The 16,507-nt window shown below is 38.7% G+C and overlaps 1 protein-coding gene across 8 annotated transcripts in view; it reads left to right on the top strand.

The window, feature by feature from the left end:
• Window positions 1-16,507, top strand: part of camta1a (calmodulin binding transcription activator 1a) — a 740,802-nt gene that overhangs the window by 86,203 nt on the left and 638,092 nt on the right. Inside the window, exon 1 of one of the 8 annotated variants that reach the window (XM_061984677.1) lies at window positions 15,361-15,381. The exons of the other annotated variants lie outside the window; for them this stretch is intronic. The gene's annotated coding sequence lies outside the window, so the exon portion shown is untranslated. Of the gene's footprint in view, window positions 1-15,360; window positions 15,382-16,507 lie in introns of those variants that run through there. 8 annotated transcript variants of the gene reach the window in all.

Here is a 16,507-nt window from a genome sequence, read left to right as displayed (position 1 = left end):
CAGCACGTGCCAAAGTAGTTGGGAAAGGGCATGTTCACCACTGTGTTACATCACCTTTTCTTTAAACAATACTCAATAAACGATTGGGAACTGAGGAAACTAATTGTTGAAGCTTTGAAAGTGGAATTCTTTCCCATTCTTGTTTTATGTAGAGCTTCAGTCGTTCAACAGTCCGGGGTCTCCGCTGTCTTATTTTACGCTTCATAATGCGCCACACATTTTCGATGGGAGACAGGTCTGGACTGCAGACGGGCCAGGAATGTACCCGCACTCTTTTTTTACGAAGCCATGCTGTTGTAACACGTGCTGAATGTGGCTTGGAATTGTCTTGCTGAAATAAGCATGGGCGTCCATGAAAAAGACCGCAATGTCGATTTTTTCCAAAAACAATTTGAAATGTGGACTCGTCAGACCACAGAACACTTTTCCACTTTGCATCAGTCCATCTTAGATGATCTCGGGCCCAGAGAAGCCGGCGATGTTTCTGGATGTTGATGATAAATGGCTTTCACTTTGCATAGTAGAGCTTTAACTTGCACTTACAGATGTAGCGACAAACTGTATTTAGTGACAGCGGTTTTCTGAAGTGTTCCTGAGCCCATGTGGTGATATCCTTTAGAGATTGATGTCGGTTTTTGATACAGTGCCGTCTGAGGGATCGAAGGTCACGGTCATTCATTGTTGGTTTCCGGCCATGCCGCTTACGTGGAGTGATTTCTCCAGATTTTCTGAACCTTTTGATGATATTATGGACCGTAGATGTTGAAATCCCTAAATTTCTAGCAATTGCACTTTGAGAAACTTTGTTCTTAAACTGTTTGACTATTTGCTCACGCAGTTGTGGACAAAGGGGTGTACCTCGCCCCATCCTTTCTTGTGAAAGACTGAGCATTTTTTGGGAAGCTGTTTTTATACCCAATCATGGCACCCACCTGTTCCCAATTAGCCTACACACCTGTGGGATGTTCCAAATAAGTGTTCAATGAGCATTCCTCAACTTTAATCAGTATTTATTGCTACCCTTCCCAACTTCTTTGTCACATGTTGCTGGCATCAAATTCTAAAGTTAATGATTATTTGCAAAAAAAAATGTTTTATCAGTTTGAACATCAATTATGTTGTCTTTGTAGCATATTCAACTGACTATGGGTTGAAAATGATTTGCAAATCATTGTATTCTGTTTATATTTACATCTAACACAATTTCCCATCTCATATGGAAACGGGGTTTGTACTTCAACTACAAACTAAATTACAAGCTTACTAAATACTTTAACTTGCAAGTTGCGGTCTTGTAAGCATTCACCACAAAAACCTAACACAATTCTGCCAAACAAGTGAGGTAAACGTAAGTGGATAAATCAGTAATAATGTACACAAACTCAAGTGCAGATTACTTAAACAATAATGCAAATATCTAGCTTTTCCACTTCAACATGTTCAACTTCTTATGTTTCTTGAAACATAATATGTAACCCAAATGTATATAGTTTTCTAAGACACTTATTTTGTTAGCCAAAAAAGATGTATTGCGGAACACTTTTATTGTGGAGGACAGAAGTGTGCTGTTTGTCTTTAAACTCTTGACGGCTGGGTGTGTGACGTGGAAACAAAGTAGGTACATTATTAAAGTGCCTACCAAATTATTGGCTAACGTCCTTCCTTCATGTTAAGCTTTCACAAGTCAGCTATTATGTATGCTGTATAATAGTTAGCTGGACTCTGTGGACTTTTAGGTGGCATATAGAGCTAGCTGTTGCTGCTTTTTATTCATGGTTGTCTTCAATGCCGTTTCAATTGCGATCTTAAATCTACAGTATTTCTTCTTTTGACAATTGACAAACTTATGTATTTTCTATTCCACAAAACATTGCACTTTTGACTTCTCTCCCCGCGTGCTTTGCACTGCTCGCTCGCAAGTCACATGACCAGTTAAATTGCAGCCTTCATGTGTAGAAAATCGTGTTTGATCCATATTTTATCGCAAATGCACTTAATCGTCAGGCCCCAATAGTTGTTACCTCCAAATTTCACAATAAAACAAACAAATGTATCCTTACATTGCTTTCGAAATGGTCACTAAAGCGCAAATGAGAAGATCTGATGTTGAGTGACATCAGTAATGCGAACATGTAATGTTACATGGGGGGATTTGGTCCAAGCCAAGTCAAGACATAAGGGAATATATTGCTAATTTTCTGCTGCAGGTCAGGTGTCAAAAGTAAACATGAAACTAAACAACAAACCATACTTTGACTAACAATGTATGTTATGTCAAATTTGAGGTTTTGAACCAAATACATAATGTCAAAATCAATATTTTAATTTATAATACAGTTAGACCGGTTTTAGCGAGCTTGTATAACAAGCATTGCTGGGTCGTTTGTGGCAATGTGTTATTTGAGATAGTGTTTTTGTGTGCAAAGGTTGATATATTTTACATAGGAACTGATACGGTACCCAATCCTGGGAATCAATATCAGTACTCAATGGTACCAATTTCCAGTACTTCATGGTAAAAAACTTTGGAACTTTTGTGTGTTTTCATATGGTAATAAATGTTAATTTAATAATAACATAAATTATTGTTTTGACACTGAGATGATAATGTTAACTGTGCTGTCTAGTTGTTTTTTCTTGTTTTCTTACACTTCTGAGTCTTATTTGAAAATATACATTCATTCTCAGTTTGTTGCTGTAGTCTGGAAGTTGTGTTCCCATCAAGCTAAATGTCTGTTTTGTATTTTGTTGGGATCAACTAAGTCTTTGTTTTATACATATTGTACATATTAGACACCAGCTGTTTGTAAAGTTCATCTTAGTTTTGGTTTTGATAACCAAATTTCGAGATGATGAAATAACCATGCATAATCTTGAATGCTAATCAGTAGCATGTATATGGCACATCCAATTAGCATTGAGCTAGTGCATTTTGAAAAGTGGAGTCTTACTTTTGAGCACTTTTGTATCAGAAATTCTTGCTTTGTTTGTTGGCATGGGAAATTGCAACATTGTCGAGAAGCAGTCTGTTTCAAATATGCCTGTTTGCTTGCCAACTGGTTGAGCCAGTGCACTTATCAAACTGGGCGTGCAACAATTGTATCAAAATTTAATAATAATACATTTAATTTACAAGCTCCTTTCAAAAGAGGCACAATACCATTTACAGTATACAGATTAAAAAATTTACGAAGTAACGATGAAACAACAAAGAATACAATTTACATGTAACAAACAAATGAAGGACTGTGCAATTTTGATCATGGGTTTTGAGTCTGGATTTGAAGGTATTAAGGGAGTCAATATTACGGGAGTTCCAGAGTTTGGCAGCAGAGTGACTGAAAGCTCTGCCATCAATGCCATTTGATGTTAGTAGTAGTAATACTTAATTTGGTCAGTACCTATAAAAGTAACAAATCCGGTACCCATCCCTATTTGTGTAGACTTTCAAAGTGTTTTGTCTGTCCCTTTGTTTACACTTGTCCTGTCAGGTCATTTGTTGTTGGAGCTATTAATTCCACCCATTCTCCTTCTCCTGTTGTGGCCTGATTGCTGATATACTCACTGTGTCTATTCTATATGCCTGCCCTCGCGTGTTGAAGGTACGTATTGATATTCATCCATTCAAGTGCTTCTCACAGGTTTTGAATGCCAGCTGAACTTTTACATATCACATGTCAAAAGCAATATGGTGAATTCATTAACATATTAACGCATCAGGAATGTGGCCATGTATGTCCCCTTGAACATGGATCTGGAGAAGAGGCACTTATCTGAAGAGAACGAAGCGAATAACAAGATGTGGAAGCTGACCCAGCCATTTTGATGCATATGTTGCACAGAAATATTGACTAGCTCTTTAGTCTGCGACTCCCTCGGGACTAAGTAATTGTCTGTCTGTGTTTCTATTGTTTAAAATAACTGCATTTTGGCAGACCTTCTACTTAAGTCAGTGTTAGAAACCTTGGCAGAACAATTATTGCTGAGATAAATTATAAATATTTAGCAAATAAATTGAGATAAATAAATATTTCTCCTAAAATATATTTCATTTTGATCCTTTCTTTTGGAAGTGGTGGTGTTTGTGTTCACACAATTAATAAGCTTGGTTACAAAATCTGACCTCTAACCACAATTAGGGAGCAACTATTTGAATTGAGGTGCAGGAAAAAGGTCTCTGACTTCACCTTGTTTTGTATGAATATTTTAGCATTGTATTTTCTCAAATTGGAGGCCAACTCAAAATATTCATCCATCCATCCATTTTCTACCGCTTGTCCCTTTCGGGGTTGCGGGGGATGCTGGAACCTATCTCAGCTGCGTTCGGGCGGTAGGCGGAGTACACCCTGGACAAGTCGCCACCTCATCGCAGGGCCAACACAGATAGACAGACAACATTCACACTCACATTCACACACTAGGGCCAATTTATTCATGTATTACCAAAATAAAATCCTCAAGTAAGCACACAACAAAATACAAAATGAGTGTAATCTCAATGGAAATTGCATTATCAAAATATGTCCTCAAACCGTTTGCAAAACAGCCTAATAAACAGATTTCAAAGCAAAATAAACCTGTTGCATGGGGAGTTGCTGTTTTTGAGAGGGGCTAAATTCAGAGATTCCTATGATCTCTTTAGTCTCCAGTGGGTGAGCACAGTTAGAGAATAGATAAACACTGTTTACAAACAATTCTAACAATAGATCACTGAAACTAAAGAAAATTAATGTGCTCCATCACAAACAGCTAAATAACAATGCTCGTAACAGCAGGTACTTCTAACTTTAACCAACTTCTGCAATAATGTTGACAAACTTATATTAAAGGTGTAATTTGAATTAATGGTGTGCATGCTCAGGAATGAGCAAGTCGTGCATAAGGACGTTGCAATTTAGTTGTCTTTAGCCAAACAAACATTTTCACAGGAAACAAAACCCCATCAGTGCGTGTATTGTGTTTGTTTTTTGTCATCCTGTGATTTGGATGAAAACACAACTTATGCAAACAAACGTACACACACATTAATGGGTTTGTGACACTTCTGTTGTGTGAATGAAAACAATATGGGGGTGTACTCTTAAGTAGAATGAGCTACAACAACTCCATAACTCCATATTGCATCCAACCTGACGCACTGCATTCTCTTTCATTTACGCATATTACCATATTTCAGTGCAGAGTGCGATTCTATGAGCCAACCCACGTTACGCAAAAACCACGTTATGCATAAATCATACAGCCTACTACCATGTCAATACACAAAGTAGAACATCATTACATGTAATATGTATGTATGTATTGTGCCAAGCAAATACCACCCCATATGTGCCTGATAGACATACAGTACCTGAAACCACAATTAGCCGTGCTAATGTTGGAAACCCCTTTCCTCAGCGTATCAGCATATTGAGAACGGAACAAACACTGACACTACACATATCCACATAGGTTTTATTTGTCTTAAATATATTTTGCCTTGTCAGTTGGATGACACATCGACATACAGGCTAACGGACATATATTTCCACCGTTAGCCTATATGTCGATGTGTCATTGGCCGGGCTAGCATGCTAAGCATTCGTTGCACGAACATACTAGCTTTGTTAGACAAGGTCATAGACTGTATTGGACAATATAGTTTACATACGAAATGTCCATTTCCATTATTATTTTCAAGTAATAAGAAAATGTAAATCCCTTACTCACCTATCAAGGAGGAAATGAGCAATTTTGGCGTCAGATGAAAATGTTTTCGCTGCCTTCAATCGTCTCCATCGCAACGACACCATTGGGAGTAGCTAGACCAGGGGTCGGCAACCCAAAATGTTGAAAGAGCCATATTGGACCAAAAATACAAAAACAAATCTGTCTGGAGCCACAAAAAATTAAAAGCCATATTACACACAGATAGTGTGTCATGAGATATAAATTGAATTAAGAGGACTTAAAGGAAACTAAATGACCTCAAATATACCTACAAATGAGGCATAATGATGCAATATGTACATATAGCTAGCCTAAATAGCATGTTAGCATCGATTAGCTTGCAGTCATGCATTGACCAAATATGCCCGATTAGCACTCCACACAAGTCAATAACATCAACAAAACTCACCTTTGTGCATTCACGCACAACGTTAAAAGTGAGGTGGACAAAATGAGAAAGAAAAAGAAGTGGCATAAAACACGTCCTAGAAAGTCGGAGAAAGTTATACATGTGAACAAACTAAGGTGAGTTCAAGGACGGCCAAAATTAGTAGGACAAAACGGCGCTCCCCAAATACTCGAATCAGTGAAGCACATTTAATATAAACAGTGTGCTTTATAACAATTAGGGAGGTTTGTGTCATGTTTTTCCTCCTACAAAAACCATATTAACACAAAAAATATATTTTTTTGCCCTCATCTTTTTCCATTTTTCATACATTTTTGAAAAAGCTCCAGAGAGCCACCAGGGCGGCGCTAAAGATGCGGCTCTAGAGCCGCGGGTTGCCGACCCCCGAGCTAGACGAAGGTGGCAGTGCGTAACCGGCAACCTGGATGTGACACACTCTCAGACTTTTGTAATTGGTCAACCGATGGATGGCTGTAAATCTAATTTTGAAATGAGCGTATCCCGGCTGAACTACCGTTATCAGTTATAGAGGTATTCCAAAAGAACATGATTTATTAATGCCTTTTGACATATCAGGGCCATTTAATGATGACTTGACATTAAATTATTACATTTGACACCTTTAATTTTATACATTTTAACAGTGATACAAATGAAATCCATTCCAATCCAAAATAGCAAAAATCCATATTTTTCCCAACACATTTGACAATTCCTTCGTTTCACCCCCCAGGTTAAGAGTCTAAGTGTCACCCTCGACAACATACTCTCTTTTCAAGCTCACATAAACAACAGCCCCTGATCCGCCTACCTCCATCAACAAAACATTAATCAGCTCCGCCCAGCCCTCACCCCATACTAGTGCCATCCTACAGTGCATACATGGCCTTGTCACGTCTCGTCTGGATTATTGTGACCAGGGCGTCATGTACGAAGACTTATGGGAATTTACTAAAAATTATATGACACCAACAAATTCAAATATGTTTATGCGTGCATATGCATTAAATTAAGCACATTTCTTATTTAAATTCCAATTATCGTGTAATTAACTGCACATGCTGGGCCACTCCCTGTCCACGCCCCCATTTAATTATGAAAATCATTAGCCTTGTGCCTGAGATTTCAGAAAACACAAAGATAATGATCATAATGGCAAAAAAAAATAAAAAATCACTAACAATGACTTGAAAGTGGTTCTTGCTGCACTTGAAACATGTACTCTATTTGTTGCAAGTTAGTGCAGCAGTGCGACAGAGAAAAAGTGTGGTTTAGTTCGGGCTGGGCGATATATATCATATCATATCAATATTATTTATTTCACGTTAAAATGACCAAACACCGCTTATTTGTTGTGTTCCTTGATTCTCCCCCGCTTCCCAGTCTTTCTAATGGGCTACTAAACTCCTCCCCTTCCTCCCAAGACGTGCTTGCAGTATAAGAATATCCATGATTGGTTGGTTGCTTACAATGATGAGTCACGATTGGTTGAGATTAAGTCAATACATTAGGGACAGGCCAATCAGAGGCAAGATAGGGTGGATCATGGAACCAGGAAGGGAAATCACAACAGACATCCCAAATGACGACGAGAAAGTTGTAGAAGAGAAGAGGGAATATTCAAGCGGGCGATTTATATAATTAAAAACTAGTGGAAGATGGCAGAGGGATTCTCTTCTTTAGATTTTTCTTTTAGCGATGTAGACGACGTCCAGGAAACCCACACTGCGTCTACTTGGCCATATTTGGACAAATGTATGCGCCTGGATAAAACATTAATTTCTGTTGTTTACCATGTAAGCCCAAATCAAAAATGTTCTCGAGTTGCCAAGCCGGGCATATTTTGCATGGGAAATGCTGCCAAAAATGTATGCCGAAGTGAGGAAGATTATAGCCACCCAATTAAGTGACCAGAACCGTACGTGTGTGACAGTCTATTAAATCGTCGACTGGGAATTAAAAAGTGCCTGCCTGCAAATGTATTTATTATCTGAGTTTGATACATTTTATATTATTTGCACAGCTATGTTTTTTATTTTTTACGTAGAAAGAATATTTTTCTATTTTATTTATGTTATGTAATTCTGTGCTACTTAAACCGTTTATTTTCTGTGCTGTTAATACCCATCTGGACTAACTGGGTTAATAAAAGTGCCACTGACTGTTTACAGTACAGTTGTCATTCAGTTAAATTTCAGTGAATCTCGCTCAAAATTAAATATCTTTATATGTATACTTTCACGGGAAAATATATTGAGATATATATCGAATATCGAGTTTAAGTAAAAATATATCGAGATATACTTTTTCGTCCATATCGCCCAGCCCTAAGTTTAGTATTTCACACTTTACACACGGGTTTTTAAATGAGTATACTGTACCTTTGCACACAGAGACAATAAGGGGCTTGTTTGAAAGATTTTAAAATGTAGTTTAACCAGAAAAAAACAGCAAGTCACTAATTTGAACCACTGACTTGTAATAATGCTGTAAAGATGTGCATTACAGGGATTAATATTAGGACAATTATATAAATAAATGCACTCACCAAGAAGCCACAAATCGCACACAATACCAGCTTGTAGTCTGTTCCAAACCTTGCTGTTACTTAGAACGTACGTTGAACCAGGCCACACCGCTACAATGCTTGTTCATTACATTTGCGCATCACATATGATCTGTACATTGATTGAATGAAAATGTTTCCTGTTGACATAAATATATTCGTCATATGATGCCGAGCAATGCGTGTGCAGGCAATAGCTCCGATGACATTAGGAAAACCTGCTTTTGCTTCAAATTGCGCTTTAATTCCGTCCTTTTTTAGTTGCCTTGTACAGGAATAAATATACCTGGATAACATGCCGATAATTTAATGTGTTTTATTTTGCACCATGTGCTTTTATATCCATTTGTGTAATTGCACACTGTGGGATGTGTAAATTGTTCATATGTTTCTAATGTGCACATCAATCATTCTGATGAGTAATTGACATTTCTTAATTTAAACCGTTACCCAACATCACCTCTGAGTGTAGCAAAAATTAACACTGCATGCAAAATTGTGCGTACAACAGCCATGAAGATACAGTACATCTCAACGTTGGTGTAAAAAAGGGCGTACGCCAGGTTTTAGTATGTTAGCATGCTTAATACTTGAGGACCCAGCTCCTGTTAGGTCTCTCCAACAAGTAACTTCACAAACTTCAGCTTCTCCAGAACACTCCTTCCCCAATAATCACCAGAACCCCTTCCATTCAGCACATCACCCCTGGTCTTGCAGAAACTCCAGTATCCAGTTTAAAATAAATCTCCTTACTTCTCCACATTGCCACACCCTCCATAACACGGTCTCCTCCTCTTATCCGTCAACCATTGAGGACAGAGCCTACTTCTACTCAGCTCCTCGTCTTTGAAACTCACTACTATCTGACCTCTACAATATGGATGTTACAATTGGCTAAAGATTGGACGTCAAAAGGAGAGGAAAGTACAACATGAATTAAGTGTCACACAAACGCGGCGACGCCACTAGAATAGGGACCAACAAAAAATAAGTTGCAGTGGGGAAAAGCTAGAGTGACTGCAACCCGGGGTACTGTCCAGAGTAAATGGCAAAGCCAAAAGGGAGCTATGCAGAAAAATAGCAATATAAGAGAATACCTGATTGCAGGACGTGAGTATAGGCACAAAAACAATCTGGCACTGAAGAGCATGGCAGCAAGTCTTCCCTGTTAATTGCAAACAATGCACAGGTGTGCGCAGGTGGCTGTGCTCTGGCTCAACAAGGAAAAGCAAAAAAAAAAAGACAGGCAGCAGCACGGGCACCACAGTCAGAACATAATATGCGCATTTACCCTCTTTAGATTCAGTCTTAAAACACACTTATTACCGACAGTTTATTCACTTTAATATTAGCTTTTTTTCCTGCAACTATAACTAACACTTGTATATACTGTTGGCCCTGCGATGAGGTGGCGACTTGTCCAGGGTGTACCCCGCCTTCTGCCCAAATGCAGCTGAGATAGACTCCAGCAACCCCCGCGACCCCGAAAGGGACAAAGCGGTGGAAAAGGGATGGATGGATGGATGGGGGGATGATTTGTATTTATTATTTATTCATTTTATTGGCCTAATAATAATGATTGCAGTGCTGACGTGGACCCTAATCTATATGCATAGTGTGAGTCTTGGTTGGAGGTAGGTTTTTTTGTTTTTTGTTTTTTATCTTGATTTGGTTTTAAGAACCTGTTCAGAAAGAAGACATTTTCAATTTGTATATGCAAAATATTGCACTTCTGCTCTTTTGATGACTTGCATCTAATTTTGAATTAGCATATCCCAGTGAAGTGTACAGTAATTTGTCTTTGATGATTGGTGAGGCTGTAATAGATGGGGGATTGCTGGCACTCCCCACTGCCCCGTCTCCCTCTCTCTCCTTATGCCGATTCTTTGAAATGTGCTTTGACTATCAGAAGTGTTCGAAAGCGCTGATATTTTACAGACCTGAAATGAAAGGGATTAGGTGAAAAAACCCAAGGCTATCTACATTTACTGATGATAATTTGTTTTTGTTTTTTCATCCATGATAGAAAGCAGAGTTGGCTATAATCATCAAAAAATTCCCAAAGCTTTATGCTTTGAAGCTTTTTAGCTGTTTTGTTTCAAAGCAAGTGAGACGCTGGAACAGCATGTCTGCATTCAGAGCATCCATGATACCCTGTCATCAGCCTCCAATCCTCCCTCCCCTCTCTCTTTTGTATTCTTTGTATACAACAAAGCACATGCAAATGGTAGATAATGAACGAGTAGGAGACAGGCGATTGTAGAAATAGAATTCTTTCAATTCCATTGTCAGGAACCTCATAGATTGTTTTTTTGTGGGTATACATAACACAGGAACATTGCAATTATATGCACAATTAGTTGTAATTTAGGTATAAGCATTTAGCTTTAAACTTCAAATAGATTTTTCCAGAAACAACATTTTTTTTTTGTTGACAAGTAGCACTTAATACCTGTGAGCTCAGTTATATACTCAGGCCTGTGACGTTACTCAACTATCACACAATTAACAACTCCGAAAGTACAGCGGCAGAACTTCACATTGGCTACGACTTACAGCCATATTGTTACAGCCTTTTGCCTGTTGACGCCAGCATCCTCTCAACCTATTTTCATTTTGCTTCAAATGACTTTCAGACTGAATTTATTTGTGTTCCTTTATGAAGTGCTGAACACTACTAAAAAAGCAATATTGTTTTGAAAGTTACTTTTACGTTCCCATCTTATAGATATGTTGCCTCTGGGGTTAATGTGTCAGAGTCATCTGACACATCATCTTGTTTGGGTATCTTATATCTGTATATCTTAGTTTGTAATTGTGACATAATGTACATCCCTATGACGATCCTTTAGATACTCTCAAGATTATTTTCTTTGCTTTCATTTAAAATGTGAGACAGTGTGCTCAGTCTTGCATGACGCTGTGAATGGTTCTGTAAAATCTGCATCATTGCATGCTAGGGGTGGCATGTCTCAGTGTGTGGAGTGGCGTGTTTGTCCCTCTTTTACCACGTTGAGGTATCCTTGAGTAAAAACCTCAGCCCCAGTGGGCTCATTAAGTTGTGTTATTAGTGTGTGAATGTGCTGGTAATTTCCTTGAATGCCAATATATTAGAAATGGGATATACAGTATTTGTTAATTTAATAGTATCCATCCATTTTCTACCGCTTGTCCCTTTCAGTGTCGTGGGGAATGGGGGTGAAGGGGGGGGGCTAGAGCCTATCCCAGCTGCATTCGGGCGGAAGGCAAGGTACACCCTGGACAAGTCACCACCTCATCACAGGGCCAACACGGATAAACAGACAACCATTCACACGCTTTTAGTGTTACCAATCAACCTATCCCCAGGTGCATGTCTTTAGAGGTGGGAGGAAGCCGGAGTACCCAGAGAGAACCCACGGGGAGAACATGCAAATTCCACAAAGAAAGACCCTGAGCCCGGGAATCGAACCCAGGACCTTCTACCTGTGATTAAAAATAAAATAAAAACATTTTAATGAATAAACAAAACAAATAATCCTGATTTAAATTGACACCAACTTGTACGTTGTCACCGTTGCACCCCTCAGCCATGCTTCAGTTTTTGCAATGACAGGGTTCCTATGGGGTCATAAAAACTCTTACGTATTAAATCCATCCATCCATTTTCTACCGCTGGTCCCTTTCAGGGTCTCAGGGGGTGCTGGATTCGGGCGGTAGGTGGGGTATATCTTGGACAAGTTGCCACCTCATCGCAGGGCCAACACAGATAGACAGACAACATTCACACTAACATTCACACACTAAGGCCACTTTAGTGTTGCCAATCAACCTATCCCCAGGTGCATGTATTTAGAGGTGGAAGGACGCTGGAGTACCCGGAGGGAACCCACACAGTCACAGGTAGAACATGCAAACCCCACACAGAAAGACCCCGAGCCCAGGGATTGAATCCAGGACCTTCGTATTGTGAGGCACATGCACTAACCCCTGTACCACCGTGCTGCTCTTAGTTTTAATAGTAAATAATAGTTAAATAGTCCTTTAATAGTTTTAAATCCAATAATTTTAATTTAAAGCATTTTAATGTATTGAAATTTGTTAAAATTTCATAAAATGTATTAAATACAAATTTGAAATGTCTTAAAAATATATTAACCTAATATTTACTCAAAACAAATTAAACAACTATTTTGGTTTTTGAGTGAGCTATTCATTACTAAAAAACGAAACTAACGTACCTGTTCAGCAAGCTCAGAATGTATCGAGCACAACGAGCAAGTCTGTTCTGCTGGGTGCATGCACTTGTATCTTACAGCGGATCTTAGGCAGCGGGGAAGATTACAAAAGCCCAAAGCAAAGCCAAATATTGGTGTAAGATGGGTAAATGCAAGTTCGAATATTTGTGAAGTTAATGCATGATTGAAGCTTGTGGATGTAAATGCGTAAACTGCGATATCACAACTCCAGTCAGGACCCAGATGTGGAGCTATTGTAGAGAATGGCTTAGGTAAACATTGTGGTGAAAGGGAATGGAACAATAATACAAAAGTCAAAAATCCGGGACAAGTGCATGTAAAAGAATGGCCACAAACACCTGCGCAAATGTACAAGGGTGTCATGTCTGTGATCATGTTTTGTTTAAGTTATGTTCCGTTTGGGTTTTGTACACGTAGTTCCTGCTTTTCACTGCCTTGTTTTGTCACCATAGCAACCATTAGTTTCACCTGTTTCACATTTTGAGTCACAGACTTATTTTCACTGATCATGTCACCAGTATTTAAACTTGTAGTTGCCAGGCAGTCAGCCTGGCGACATTACCTCTTCTACTCATGAGATTCCTGTTTACTATAGTTCATGCTTCATGCCATGCCACAGTAAGTGTTTTTGTTTCATGTTCATAGTTAATTGCTTTTGTGTTAGTCTTTTGTTTCATTAGTCAAGTTTGTTCTCCGCCATTGTGCTCACCTTTTGTTTGCTTCCTTTTTGTAGTTTGTTAGTGTTAAAATAAAAGATGACCTTACCTTCATGCCTTGCCCGCTCCAACTTTACTTGCATCTCGGGAAAACAAACAACCCATAGTCCAAGTCTTGACAAAGGGTTGACTTTTTGTCTTTTTAGACAATTGTTTTGTCCACGCTCCCTGTTTTGTCACAACTTTGGGCAGAAGGTAATACTGTTGATGTTCAATTCTGGCAGCCAAAAACACTGCAACAGTAAAACATTTAGCTTTAGCAGAGCGGTAACAGTCCCCTTTACAAACAATAATGTGTTAGAAATTGTATGGAACAAAAAGGGGTAGGATTGAATAAGCTCTGCTTCTTCCTACTCATTTTCAGACATGTTGTAATGAAAGACATGTGATGTATCATATTGTAATTGTATGCATGTTCAAAATAAACTAACACCATAACCATAACCATATACCTGTATTGTTGTGTTTTGCTCCGACAATGCTGACTTGCTGGTTGTTGACGTCATGTGAAAACACTTGATATGAAGTACACTGGGCCTTCTTGACTTTGAAATATTGGGCATTAAAATAATTAAAATTCCATGGCAAATCTAAAAATGACTATTATGACGTTTGCCTTTTTTTTCTTTTTTTTTTAACAGTTCCAAACAATGACTAGTTTACAATAAAAAAAAAAATTATTGTGTTTTCAGTTGCAGTAGGTTTAAACGTTTTGTTTTGTAATGTAAAAGAGCAGTGAATTAATCCAAATACCGTACTTATAATTAATTCTGGGCCTCCAGTTTTCCTTAATGCCTTTGTACTTTTTGTCAATATGGATGTGAAATGGGTCTTAAATGTTTATCATTATGGTCTTAAAAACAGCATAACAAATCTCACATGTGACCTGCTGAAACCTGCAGAGACCCTGAATGAGATTATTTGTTGGCCCCTTGCCCTTTTACTCCACAAAATGTTGTGGTAATAGGTTAGGCAGTTTTTGCACAATTCTGATTATTAATAAACAGCGAAACAATAAAACATTACCTCCTTAGTAAAGGTAAAAAAAAGTTTACCTTATAAAATATTCACAAAAACTAATGTAAAGCATCTCGTGCAAACTTCAACGGATGACTAGATTCTGCTCTGACTGCACACCTTTTTGTGTCCTTTACCTGTGGCATACAGGAAATTCTTCTGACGTCTTCACTATGGCATATCATCTCATAGTTTAAAACCTTTTTTTTTTGCACTTTTGTTTGCACCCTTTGCAAACTCAGTATTTGCTTAGTGTGTAGGCCTATAAGAAGAGGAGGAGAGCATGAAACATAAAGCATGAGTGATGTTTCAGCAGTGGACCGGTGTCTTGCTAAGTCCACCTAATTTTGCTGAGAGGTTTTAGAATGTGCAAACGCAAAATTTATGGTCTTTGCACTGTTAAAGGATGATAAAAAATGCCTTCTATTGTTTAAGGGTTGGAGTAAGTGTATCTGTGATTCACTAAAGCCTGAAATAGCCCACCACCACTTACAGCTCTGGTTCTGTCTCAGCTGTGAATCAGCGCTTACTACAGCATTGTGTCACATTAATATTTGAGTGCTACATATTATCAAGTAGATGTAGGACTTAAACAGCACTTGCACTGAAGTGTACTTACATCAACTCCTTGTTTATTTCTTCCAGAGACGTCCATGCAGTCGCCATAATGGTTTCAGTGTTTGTGTTGAACTTGACATCTGACCCCTGACCACCGGCATAAGCTTGGTAATCATTTCATTTATTTTTTATTTGATACATTATGATTGATTTGCCATTTTAATCATAATCACTGATCTTTGTCTTTCACTTTTGTTTTCTTTATGTTATAATTATTTACCGGTATTCTGTTTGTGTTGTGTTTGTTTCTTCTATTACTCATTACCCCTAATTGTCAATGTGTTTGTTGTTTGGTATATTCCTTCATTTCTTTCATATTGTCTTTTTAATGACTCACCCACATTTTCATTTGTCTTAAAGCAACACTTTTTGTTTTTATACATGTATTACAACCCCTTTCACGCCGCACTATTTTGCAGTATCACATCCCTTGTAATTGTTTTGATTTTTTTTCCCCTGCAATTATAAAGCAACCCCCCCAGTAGGCCGATTATTCTTTTTTCACCATTCTTATTCCAGTCCTAATTAACAGAAGGGATTCAGTAGAAGAAGCGGTAGAAAAATGGATGGATTCAGTAGAAGAACTGGTAAGACGCTGGTGCAGAAGAGCCAAGACTAGACATTTGCTGAAAGAAGGGAGGGAGTAGGATAAGGGTGGTGCAGTTGGAGTCGCAAGGTTGCAGCCCAGAGCAGTAGACTTGCTTGTCTCAGCAGAGTAAACATAACCCCTCGTCTGCTCACAGTAATGACTAACAGAGGAAGACGTGCGCAGAAACACTATCAGGGGCGCTACCTTGTCCCGGTGGACCTCACGCACACCCTTCCTATCATCTCCCAGCCTTTGCATTCCTAAACACAAGCAGATCCATCCCGAGCACTGTTATTATTAAGGGTGCTGTATCTGCCCTTGTCTGTTTTTGTCGCTGAAAACTCTGTGGGACACCTACCTTATACAAGATGGATAAGGCGAGTCCCTCACTGAGCTTATTTCTTGTGCAGTCTTAATAGTGAGCATTCCGATTTGTTTACTCTGACTCATCAGACCCCAAATGCCAAAAGTGGATTTGCAGCACAACAACAGGAAATTATGAGTGATTGGGAGCATCTTGAGATCTGACCTCCAGTTGTTTGACTGATTTTCTTTTAATTGCTTGCCGTCTTTCACTTGACACCGTCACAGCATTGCGCTGGAGGTGAGACGGATGAAACACTCATACATCGCCATGAGCGTGGT

This window comes from Nerophis lumbriciformis, linkage group LG01, assembly GCF_033978685.3.
Source record: "Nerophis lumbriciformis linkage group LG01, RoL_Nlum_v2.1, whole genome shotgun sequence".
NCBI lineage: Eukaryota > Metazoa > Chordata > Actinopteri > Syngnathiformes > Syngnathidae > Nerophis > Nerophis lumbriciformis.
This window is presented reverse-complemented; position numbering and strand designations above follow the sequence as displayed.